A 10,982-nucleotide genomic window follows, 5' to 3' on the forward strand; every position below is an offset into this window, starting at 1 on the left:
CGAGAGGAGAATGGAGGAGAAGGGATTGCGGCATGACCATCCCCCCTGGGGGAGATTTCTCGCTTTCTATCTCTTTGTCTCTGTCAGGCGAGCACACGCGCCATATAGGAAAAATCCCTCCCCAAAAAAAAAAAAATAGAAGAACTTCAAACTGCTGAAAAAGAACTTTCGAACTCCAAAAAAGAGGTTTCCTTAAAATTTCTAAATTTTCAGGAAACAGGGACAGATACCTCAAGAAATGACACAGAACTTCAAGCTTTAAGAAATTATCTATCTGAGGGACCAGCAGTTAGCGTAATGGCTATGTCGCTGGACTCCCACGTAGTCGACCACAGTTCGAGTCCCAGACCCAGCGGCTTAAACTCATGCTGGGCGCATGTGCGTGCGTTCCCAAGATCCCGAGAGGAGAGTGGATTGGGACGTGGCCATACCCCTTGGGGGGTGATCCCGAGAGGAGAAGGGATTGCGATGTGGCCATACCCCTTGAGGGGTGATTTCTCACTTTCTATTTCTCTGTCTCTCTCTGTCTTTCTGGCGAGCACACGCGCCCTATAGCAAAAACCTCTCCAAAAAGAAAAAAATATATATCTATCTGGGGGCCAGCAAGTGGTGAGGTGGTTAAGGCGCTGGGCACTTCCACATGCTTAAGCATGGTTCGAGTCCTGGACCTGGTAGCTTGCTTTCTCACTTTCACTCTCTGTGTGTCTCTCTCTCTTTCTGGTCAAATTAAAATAAAATGAATGAATAAATAAATTTTTTAAAAAGACATAATCCATCTGAAAAAGCAACAAATGTCAAATACTTAGCTGAAAAGCTCCAGCAAGCCAAAGAAATCATCTATAAGCTGAACCTAGAGAACAGAGATTTAAAAGAAGCTGTTAGAAAGTTAAAGCATCAAATGAAAGTGGGAAATGCACGCCTCAAAGAAGGAATTAAATTGAATCATCAGTTATAAATGGAAAAAATCCACACAGAAATAAAGGCCATCAGGAATAAACTTAGAGCTGAGAAATCCCTGCAAACAAAAATAACAGAGCCCGGGGACAAGCAGTTAGCATAATGGCTATGTCACTGGACTCCCATATAATCGACTATGGTTCGAGTCCCGGACCCAGTGGCTTAAACTCACGCTGGGCATGTGTGCATGCGTGCCCAAGATCCCAAAAGGAGAATGGAGGAGAAGGGATTGCAGCGTGGCTATCCCCCCCTGGGGTGTGATTTTTTGCTTTCTATCTCTCTGTCTCTCTCTGTCTTTCTGGCATGCACACGTGCCCTACAGCAAAAAATCTCAAAATAATAATAATAATATACCAGGTGCATGTGTGTGCATGCCCAAATCCTGAGAGGAGAACGGAGAAGGGATTGTGGCTTGGCTTTCCCTTGGCGAGGGGGAGTGGGGGTGGATTTCTCACTTTCTTTCTACCTCCCTCTCTCATGAATCCACAAGCCCTATAGGAAAAAAAACAAAACAAAACATAGTGATTTAACAAATCGTTTATGAATACAAATCAGCAGCCATTCTTTTATCTCATGAGCAATATGTCTTTGGCATGTGGATATTCTTCCATCTGTGTTCATTGACGTTAACAATAAAAATCTCGGTTATGTATAAAAAAGAATATGAATTTAATTTTTAAATAACCATAAAAACACATTGCATGTTAACATAGTTTTATGAAAAACAATGTTCTTTAGGGCAACAAAAGTTTAGTTATTAAAGTAGCATATTTAAACATTTTTGCAAATCTCTTTACTGCCTGGTTAAACAGAAGACAGCAAGAGTCTCACATCTGATTCTTCATTCAGTGCATTGCAGTAGGTTATTTTGATTGAAGCATGTAAAGAAGACTAATCTCACACCATAGGTAGTTTAAAATGAAATGGGTGTTTTGTTTTTTCAAATAAATGTGAGTTTTTATCTTTAAATTGACATAAAAGTTAAGGGACCAGCAGATGGCATAATGATTACGTCACTAGACTCCCACGTAGTAGACCAAGATTCGAGTCTGGGACCCAGCAGATTAAAACTCATGCCAGGCTCATGTGCATGCATGCTCAATATCCCAAGAGGAGAGTGGAGAAGAGATTGCAACATAACCACCCCGCAGGAGGTGATTTCTCACTTTCTGTCTATATCTCTCTATGTCTCTCTGGCGAGCACATGCGCCCTATAGGGAAAAAATAAATAAATAAAATAAAAAAATAAAACACCAGCACATGTGCATGCGTGCCCAAGATCCTGAGAGGAGAGTGAAGGAGAAGGGATTGCAGTGTGGCCATCCCCCTTAGGGGGTGATTTCTCGCTTTCTATCTCTCTGTCTCTCTCTGTCTTTCTGGCGAGCACACGCACACTGTAGCAAAAAGCTGAAAATAAAACAAAACAAAACAAACTCACGTTAGGCGCGTGTCCATGCATGCCCAAAATCCTGAGAGGAGAATGGAAGAGAAGGGAATGCAGTGTGACCATCCCCCCTGGGTAATTTCTCGCTTTCTGTCTCTCTGTCTCTCTCTGTCTCTTTGGTGAGCGCACATACCCTATTTAAAAAATCCTTCTAGGGACCAGCAGTTAGCGTAATGGCCATGTCGCTGGACTCTCATGTAGTTGACCACAGTTCAAGTCCTGGACCCGGTAGCTTAAACTCACGCTGGGCCCGTGTGCATGTGTGCCCAAGATCCCGAGAGGAAAATGAAGGAGAAGGGATTGCAGCGTGACCATCCCCCCTGGGGGGGTGATTTCTCGCTTTCTATCTCTCTCTCTCTCTCTCTCTCTCTCTCTCTCTCTGTCTTTCTGGCAAGGGCACACGCCCTATAGCAAAAAACCTCTCAAAAAAAAAAAAAAGAGAAGAAGAAAAAATCGTTCTAAGACGATTCAAAAAGGGGTAGTTACTTTTTAAATTTTGTCTTAACATAATATTGTACATCCTCTGTAAAGGTACAATGTGATTTTAAATGAATGTTTTAATCATTACACATTGATTAAATCAGGATAGTTAGCACACCCATCATCTCAACTCTGTCATTACTTTGTGCTGAGAACATTCAAAATCCTCTTTTTTCCTTTCTTTTTAAAAGTTTGATAGGAGGTACATGCGCTTGCTGAAGAAAGAGCAAAAGCACCATCCCCTCCCCTCAGGGATGGCCAGCTCTCATGTTTTCCAAGCTGGGACTGAAACTGTGCAGTTGGCTATGTGGAAAACCACCTTAACCACCATGCTACCAGATGGACCCCAGATTCTCTTTTTTAAGTGCTTTGAAATATACAGTAACTGGTCATTGGGAACCAGCAGTTAGCGTAATGGCTATGTCGCTGGACTCCCACGTAGTCGACCACGGTTCGCGTCCCGGACCCCGTGGCTTATAACTCACGCCGGGCACGTGTGCGTGCGTGCCCAAGATCCCAAGAGGAGAATGGAGGAGAAGGGATTGCAGCATGACCATCCCCCCTGGGGGGGTGATTTCTCGCTTTCTGTCTCTATGCCCCTCCCTTGCTGGCGAGCACACACACCCTATAACGAAAATCTCTCAAAAAAAAAAAAAAAAAGAAATATACAGTAACTGGTCGTTTACCACATTCTCCCTACCATATTTTATAACAGCAGACTTTGTTCCTTTGTTATTTTCTTATTTCTACTCATCGACATCTCTCTATTTCCCTGCTCCCCTAATCTTTCCTCCAGTAGTCATTCTTCATTTCCATATTTTTGTTTTTGTTTTAATTTGCCAGAAGGCATGTAGGCTTTCCAGAGAGAGAGAGGGGGAGAGAGAAAGCACACCCCGTGGAGGTGGTGCAATCATGCTGCAATCCCTTCTTCTCCATTTCTCTATCCTGATGGGATTTGGGGCTCACAAACACACATGCAAGCACTCACACACTCAGCATGTTTGTCAAGCCACCAGACCTGGGATTTGAACTGTGTGGTCAGCCATGTGGGATTGTCATAGGTAGACAGCCAGATATGAGCAGGTAACCCTGAGATAAGAGCAGAGGACACTGGCCTCATCAACTGCAATTTATCAAGAGTTGTGGTTATAACCAGACCCTCTGCAGCGGCTATTTCCTCCCACACAGCTCCTGGTGCCAGGGAGGGGGCAGCTGATTCCACTTTTATTTATTACCTAAGCTTTCTTCCAGAAATTTGGGGAAAGTTCCTATCTTCCCTCCTGCTGTTCCACATCACTGAGATGCTTGGTCAGCATCCTAATTCTCACTGGGGCAATAAACTGAAAGGACACAGCATCCCTATGTAGATACTCACCATTTCCAAGTCCACATTGGGCATATATAATTGGGAAATCAAATTCCTCAGATTCCTCACCTAAAGGAAGAGTATACAAGTGCAGATAAAAGCCAGTGAATTCAAACAAAGAACCCAGCTATAATGACAGATCTAGCCTTCTAAATATTCATGACAAGACCCCACAATAAAAATAACACCTAACTCCATGCCCAGTACAGTTGTTCTTCTCTGACAAGTGCCAACCCACATGCTTTCTGGTGTAGGGGTGTATTTCTTTTCTATTAAAAAAGTCTTTATTTTCCTCTTAAAACCTCTTCTCCTACTTTGCATGTGTTTATGGTTTGTCATCCTGAGTCTCAGGATGGGTCTCAAGTCTTAGAGATCTGAATCTAAAGAACTGAGAACTTCACACAACTCCCTCCATCCAATAACAAGATCCGGATCCTTTAACTACTAGGCCATGGAGCCAGACCTTCATCTGTCTATTTCTATGATGTCTCTCTCTCTCTCTCTCTCTCTCTCTCTCTCTCTCTCTCTCTTTTTTAATTTCCACATATGAGGAAATAGGAGGATATTTTCTGCCCATTGCTGGTTTATTTTACTTGACATAATGTCCTCCAGGCTCACCCATTTAACCTCAAATGACAGGATTTCATCCTTTAGAATGACTGAATAGTACCACTGCTTATATATAACACGTGTTACGGTTCGGATAATGGTTTAGCCCCTACAGTTTTATGTTTTAGAATTTGGTCGCAATGGGTGGTGATTGGATATTCCCCAGAAAATCATGTGTTGGGACTTGATTGTATTGTAAAGATGGTAACTGAAAACTTAATTCCTTCATGGTGTCCCAGAGTGAGGCTTTGGGGTGTGATAAGCCGGGGGAATGAGACCAGAATGGCAGAGAAAAGCCATATGGATACAGACTATGCTCTACTCTAAGTCCTGCCTTCTGCTGGTTTGTGAAGACTGGACTTTCTAGCCACCAGAACTATAAGTCAACATAAACTAATCTCTCTCTCTCTCTTTCTCTCTCTCTCTCTCTTTAAGAGATTTTGCTATAGGGTGTGTGTGCCTGCCAGAAAGAGAGACAGAAAGCGAAAAATCACCTCCCAGGGGGGATGGTCACACTGCAGTCCCTTCTCCTCCACTCAGGATTTGGGGCACACACGCACACGTGCCCAGCATGAGTTTTAAGCCACCAGCTCCAGGACCGGAACCATGGTAGACTATGCGAGAGTTCAGCAATGTAACCATTACACCATCTGCTGGTCCCTATAAAGTATTCTCTTAAATTCACAGGGTCTCAGATATTTCTGTTAGCAACAAAATAGCAGACTGAGACACCACATTTTCTTTATCCACTCATCCTTTGATGTATATTTGGAATTGATTCCATGTCTAGGCTATAATAAACATTGGGGTGTAGATACCTTTTTTTTGGGGGGGGAGGTTTTTGCTATAGGGCGTGTGCACTCACCAGAAAGACAGAGAGAGACAGAGAGACAGAAAGCGAGAAATCACCCCCCAAGGGGGATGGCCACACTGCAATCCCTTCTCCTCCATTCTCCTCTTAGGATCTTGGGCACGCATGCACACACACCTGGCATGAGTTTAAGCCATCGGGTCCAGGACTCAAACCGTGGCCAACTGCGTGGGAGTCCAGCGATGTAGCCATTAGGCTATCTGCTGGTCCCAAGGGATGCAGATATCTTTATGACATACTGATTTCCTTGCCTTTGGATATATGCCTAGTAGTGGGATTGCTGGATCATATGGCTGTTCTATTTTGAGTTTTCAGTTTTCCATAATGGCTGTACTAATTTACATTCCCACCAGTGTGTAAGAGTGCCCTGTTCTGCACATTCTCACTTGGATTTGTAATGTTTTGTCTTTCTGATGAAAGTCATTCTAACCAGGGAAGATGATATCTCATTGTGATATTGACTTGCACTTATCTAATTATTGATATTGACCATTTTTTCATGTTTGTTTTCCATTTGTGTGTCTTCTTCTGAGAATTGTTTATATAAGTCATTCCTTTTTTTTTAAGAGAGATCTTTGCTATAGGTCTCATGTGAACATGAGAGACAGAGAGAGACAGATAGAAAGCAAGACATTAGCGCCCCCGCCCATGGCCACACTGCAATCCTTTCTCTTCTATTCTCCTCTCAGGATTTTGGACACACAGGCATCCGACATGAGTTTCAGGCCCCTGGATCCAGGACTCCAACCATGGTTGACCACGTGGCAGTCTAGAGCCTCCATCACTACACCACCTACTGGCCCCTATTTTCCACTTTTTGATTGGGTTGTTTTGGGGGGCTGAGTTGTTTGAGTTCCTTGTATATCCTGGTTATTAGTCCCCTGTCAGATGTATAGTATCCTTATATTTTCTCCCATTCAGTGGATTGTCTATTTACTCTGCAGATTGTTTACTTTGCTGTGCAGAGGGATTTTTTTTTTAAGCTAATTTATTTGCTATAGTCCCATTTTGTCTATTTTTGCTTTTTTTTTTTCTTTGCTTTTTCTTTCTTTCTTTTTTATTTTGGAGAGGTTTTTGCTATAGGGCGCATGCACTCACCAGAAAGACAGAGAGAGACAGAGAGACAGAAAGTGAGAAATCACCCCCCAGGGGGGATGGCCACGCCGCAATCCCTTCTCCTCCATTCTCTCGGGATCTTGGGCACACACGCACATGCACCTGGCATGAGTTTAAGCCATGGGGACCGGGACTCAAACTGCAGTCAACTACATGGGAGTCCAGTGACATAGCCGTTACACCATCTACTGGTCCCTGTTACCTGTGCTTTTGAAATTTTATTCAAGAATCCTTTGTCCGTACAAACGGTATTTTCTTTTCTCTCTTTCTTTTTCTTCTTCTTTTCTTTCTTTTTTTTTTTAATTTTTTTTATTTTTGCCAAGAGGTGAGTGCACTCGCTAAAGAGAGACAAAAGAAAACAGAGAGGGAAAGTAACAAGTCACCCAGCAGGGTATATGGCCACACTGCAATCGTTCTCCATTCTCCTCTTAAGAGTTTGGGTATGCCTGTACATGTACCTGGCATTTTTTTCTTTTTCTTTTTCTTTTTTTTTTTTTAAGAGACATATTTTTGCTACAGGGTGTATCCACTTGCCAGAGAGACAGAGAAACAGAAAGCAAGAAATCACCCCCAGGGAAGATGGCCACACCACAATCCCTTCTCTTTCATTCTCCTCTTGGGAGCATGAGGTTTAAGTCACCAGGACTGGGACTCAAATCACAATCAAATATGTGGAAGTCCAGCAATGTAACCATTACGTGATCTGCTCACCCCCTTGGTGTGTTTTTCAAGCCTCTGGGTCCGGGACTCAAACCACACAGACGGTCATGGGAACCAGCACCTTCATTAGCACACCACCTGCTGGCAACTCAAGTAGTAGTTTAGGGTTTTTTGGTTTGGTTTGAGTTGGGGGGGGATTCTTTTCTTTCTTTATTTCTTCTTTTTGTTGTTGTTGTTTTTTTAAGAGGTTTTTGCCTTAGGGTACATGTGCTCACCAGAGGGAGAGAGAGAGAGACAGAGACAGTGAGAGGGAAAGTGAGAAATCACCCCCCATACACACACAGGGGGAACAGCCATGCCACAATCCCTTCACTTCCATTCTCCTCCTGAGATCTTGGGCATACACACACACTCCCAGCATGAGTTTCAAGCCAGGACCTGAACAGCAATTGGCCATGTGGGAGTCCAGTGACATAATCACTACACAATCTGCTGGTCTTATAAGTGGTAGTTTCTTAAAGGTTAGTTGCAATATAAAATCTAAAATCAGGGACCAGCAGTTGGCATAATGGCTATGTCACTGGACTCCCATGTGGCCGACCGTGGTTCGAGTCCCGGACCCAGTGGCTTAAGCTCACACTGGGCGCATATGGGCATGTGCCCAAGACCCCAAGAAGAGAACAGAGGAGAAGGAATTGTGGCGTGGCCATCCCCACTAGGGGATGATTGATGTCTCTCTGTCTCTCTCTGTCTCTCTGGTGAGTGCACGCACCCTATAGCAAAACCCTCTCAAAAAAAATCTATAATCACATCAATAAACTTTTCCTATTCTGTAAGATTAACAGACATTGGTCTATCCTGTACTCGAGCGTATCTTTGTGTACTGCATGCTTTCATATCATCATGCATTAATCCTTTGAACATGTTGGTCCACAGCTCTTCCAAAGTTTCCATTCACTCCATTACACAATGTCCAAAACTTACATGGGTTAGTATCGCTAGTGAACTCGTCAGAGAAGTCTGTGGTTATTGAGAAGCTCTCAAGCTCATAGAGGTAGGATACAGGAGTTTTTCATTCTAATTTGGACCTAAAATACTATTAATTGTTTTCCTTGAGGTAGACAATTCACTTCATATTGTCATTCATGTAAAAATGGTGTTCACAGAAAGAGGCTCAACTTGTTCAGCTGCCAACCCAGTCACACAGAGCTTTGCATCAGAACAACCTTGTACTTCTGACACAGAAATGCATTATATGTACATTTGTTTTCATCACATGAAATTTTTTGGTGGGGGGGACCAGAGGGTGCATACACTCACCAAGGAGAGATGGGATAGATGGAGAGAGAGAAAGCACCCCAATGGGAGGTAGTCACTCTGCAATCTTTCTTCCATTTCTCCATCCTGAAGGGATTCTACATGTCAGATTTTCCAAACTGTTAAGGCCAGTTTCAAACCGTGGTCAACCACGTGGGATCTGTCTTCCTCAACCACCAGGCAACAAGCCTGACCATCACACAGAATATTGAAAAGACTTATTCTCTAATGTCCACATTTAATAAAATTAATACTTTTAACATTTCATTGAGAACATTCTTTTTTTTTTTTTTTGAGAGGTTTTTGCTATAGGGTGTGTGCACTCGCCAGACAGACAGAGACAGAGACACAGAAAGCAAGAAATCACCCCCCAGGGGGGATGGTCACGCCGCAATCCCTTCTCCTCCATTCTCCTCTCGGGATCTTGGGCACGCACGCACACACGCCCGGCGTTAGTTTTAAGCCACTGGGTCCAGGACGTGAACCGCGGTCGACTACGTGGGAGTCCAGCGACATAGCCATTACGCTAACTGCTGGTTCCCTCATTGAGAACATTCTTAAGTGAAACTGGCAAGAGGTTTACTATAAGTGTAAGGCGGTGAAAGCATACTAGTAGAGTTAGGTGCCTCTTATGGGCTGAATATGTACCCCAAAAGTCTTATGTTGAAGCCCTAATCCCCAATGTGACTATATTTGGAGACAGGATCTTTAGGAAGGTAATTAAGGGTAAATAAAGTCCTGGGACCAGCAGATAGCGTAATGGTTACGTCACTGGATTCCCATGTAGTCTACAGTGGTTCCAGTACTGGACCTGGTGGCTTGAAACTCACACCAGGCACATGTGTGTGTGTGTGTGTCCAAAATCCTGAGAGAATGGAGGAGAAGGGATTGCAGCGTGGCTATCCTCAGAGAGTGATTTCTTTCTATTTATCTCTCTGTTGAGCCCATGTGCCCTATAGCAAAAACAAAACAAAAACCTCTCTTTAAAAATAAAAAAGATTGGGACCAGCAGTTAGCAAAATGACCATGTCGCTGGACTCCCACGTAGTCGACCACGTTCGGGTCCCAGACCCGGTGGCTTAAAACTCACGCCGGGCGCTTGTGCATGCATGCCCAAGATCCCAACAGGAGAATGGAGGAGAAGGGATTGCGGCATGGCCATCCCCCTTGGGGGGGTGATTTCTCGTTTTCTGTCTCTCTGTCTAGCTGGCGAGCCCACGTGCCCTATAGCAAAACCTCTAAAAAAAAAAAAAAAAAAGATTAAATAAGGTCATACCCAATATAACTAACCAATTCCTTGTAAGAGAAAGACACTAAAGGGTTCTTTGTGAACACATAGGACAAAGGCCACGTGAGGACCCAGTGAGACAGCTACAAGCCAGGAAGAGAGTTCTTGCTAGTAACTGCCCTGACACAGCTTTGATCATGAACGTCTAGCCACCAGAACCGTGAGAGAACACATTTCTGTTGTCAGAGCCTCCCAGGCTGTGGTACTGGTTAGCACAGGGCTGCTGCCTGGATTCTTGCTAAGACACTTGCTGTTTTACCCAAAGTTGCTTTTGTGCCATGTTGCAAATGGCAACATAGTATTATAAAAAGGCAAATAACTCATAGTATTACTTTGACTTTGGAGATCCTGCATCCACATACTAAACTCTGAAAACCACTAAGAGAGGAGAAATAAACAAACCTTCCGTAAGCCTGCCACGTAATATGTCAGTATGTCTTCAAATGTACAGGTGGCCATCTTCTGGCTGTTTCCAAGTTTCTTGGGGCCTGGAAAAAAGTAACTTCCAGAACTGAGATAACCTGAAGCTGGGTGGAGAGACCACCAGACCTCTGTTTTCACGCCTCTCTGCTTTCCTGCCAGTACTGGTCAATGGTCTTATTTTTTAAAATTTTGCCAGAGGGCACATGGGCTTATCAGAGAGAGAGAGAGAGAGGGAGATGGAGAAAGAACTCCTGAACTTATCTCTTCTTTATTCTTTTGGGATTTGGGACACAGGTCCACACACCCACTGTTTTTCTCAAGTTACCAGGTCCAAGACTTGTAGTATACAGTTGGCTATGTGGGATCTAGCTGCTTTAACCACCACATAAGGGGCTGGCCTGGACACATCTATTTTTAAGCTAGAAATTAAGGGAGTTTATTTATCTTTATC

The 10,982-nt window shown here is 43.6% G+C and overlaps 1 pseudogene; it reads left to right on the top strand.

Annotated features, from left to right (window-relative positions):
* LOC102473127 (coiled-coil domain-containing protein 160-like) overlaps positions 1 to 10,982 on the top strand; it is a 20,110-nt pseudogene that overhangs the window by 860 nt on the left and 8,268 nt on the right.

Source organism: Tupaia chinensis, unplaced genomic scaffold, assembly GCF_000334495.1.
Source record: "Tupaia chinensis unplaced genomic scaffold, TupChi_1.0 Scaffold144150_1, whole genome shotgun sequence".
Classification (NCBI taxonomy): domain Eukaryota; kingdom Metazoa; phylum Chordata; class Mammalia; order Scandentia; family Tupaiidae; genus Tupaia; species Tupaia belangeri.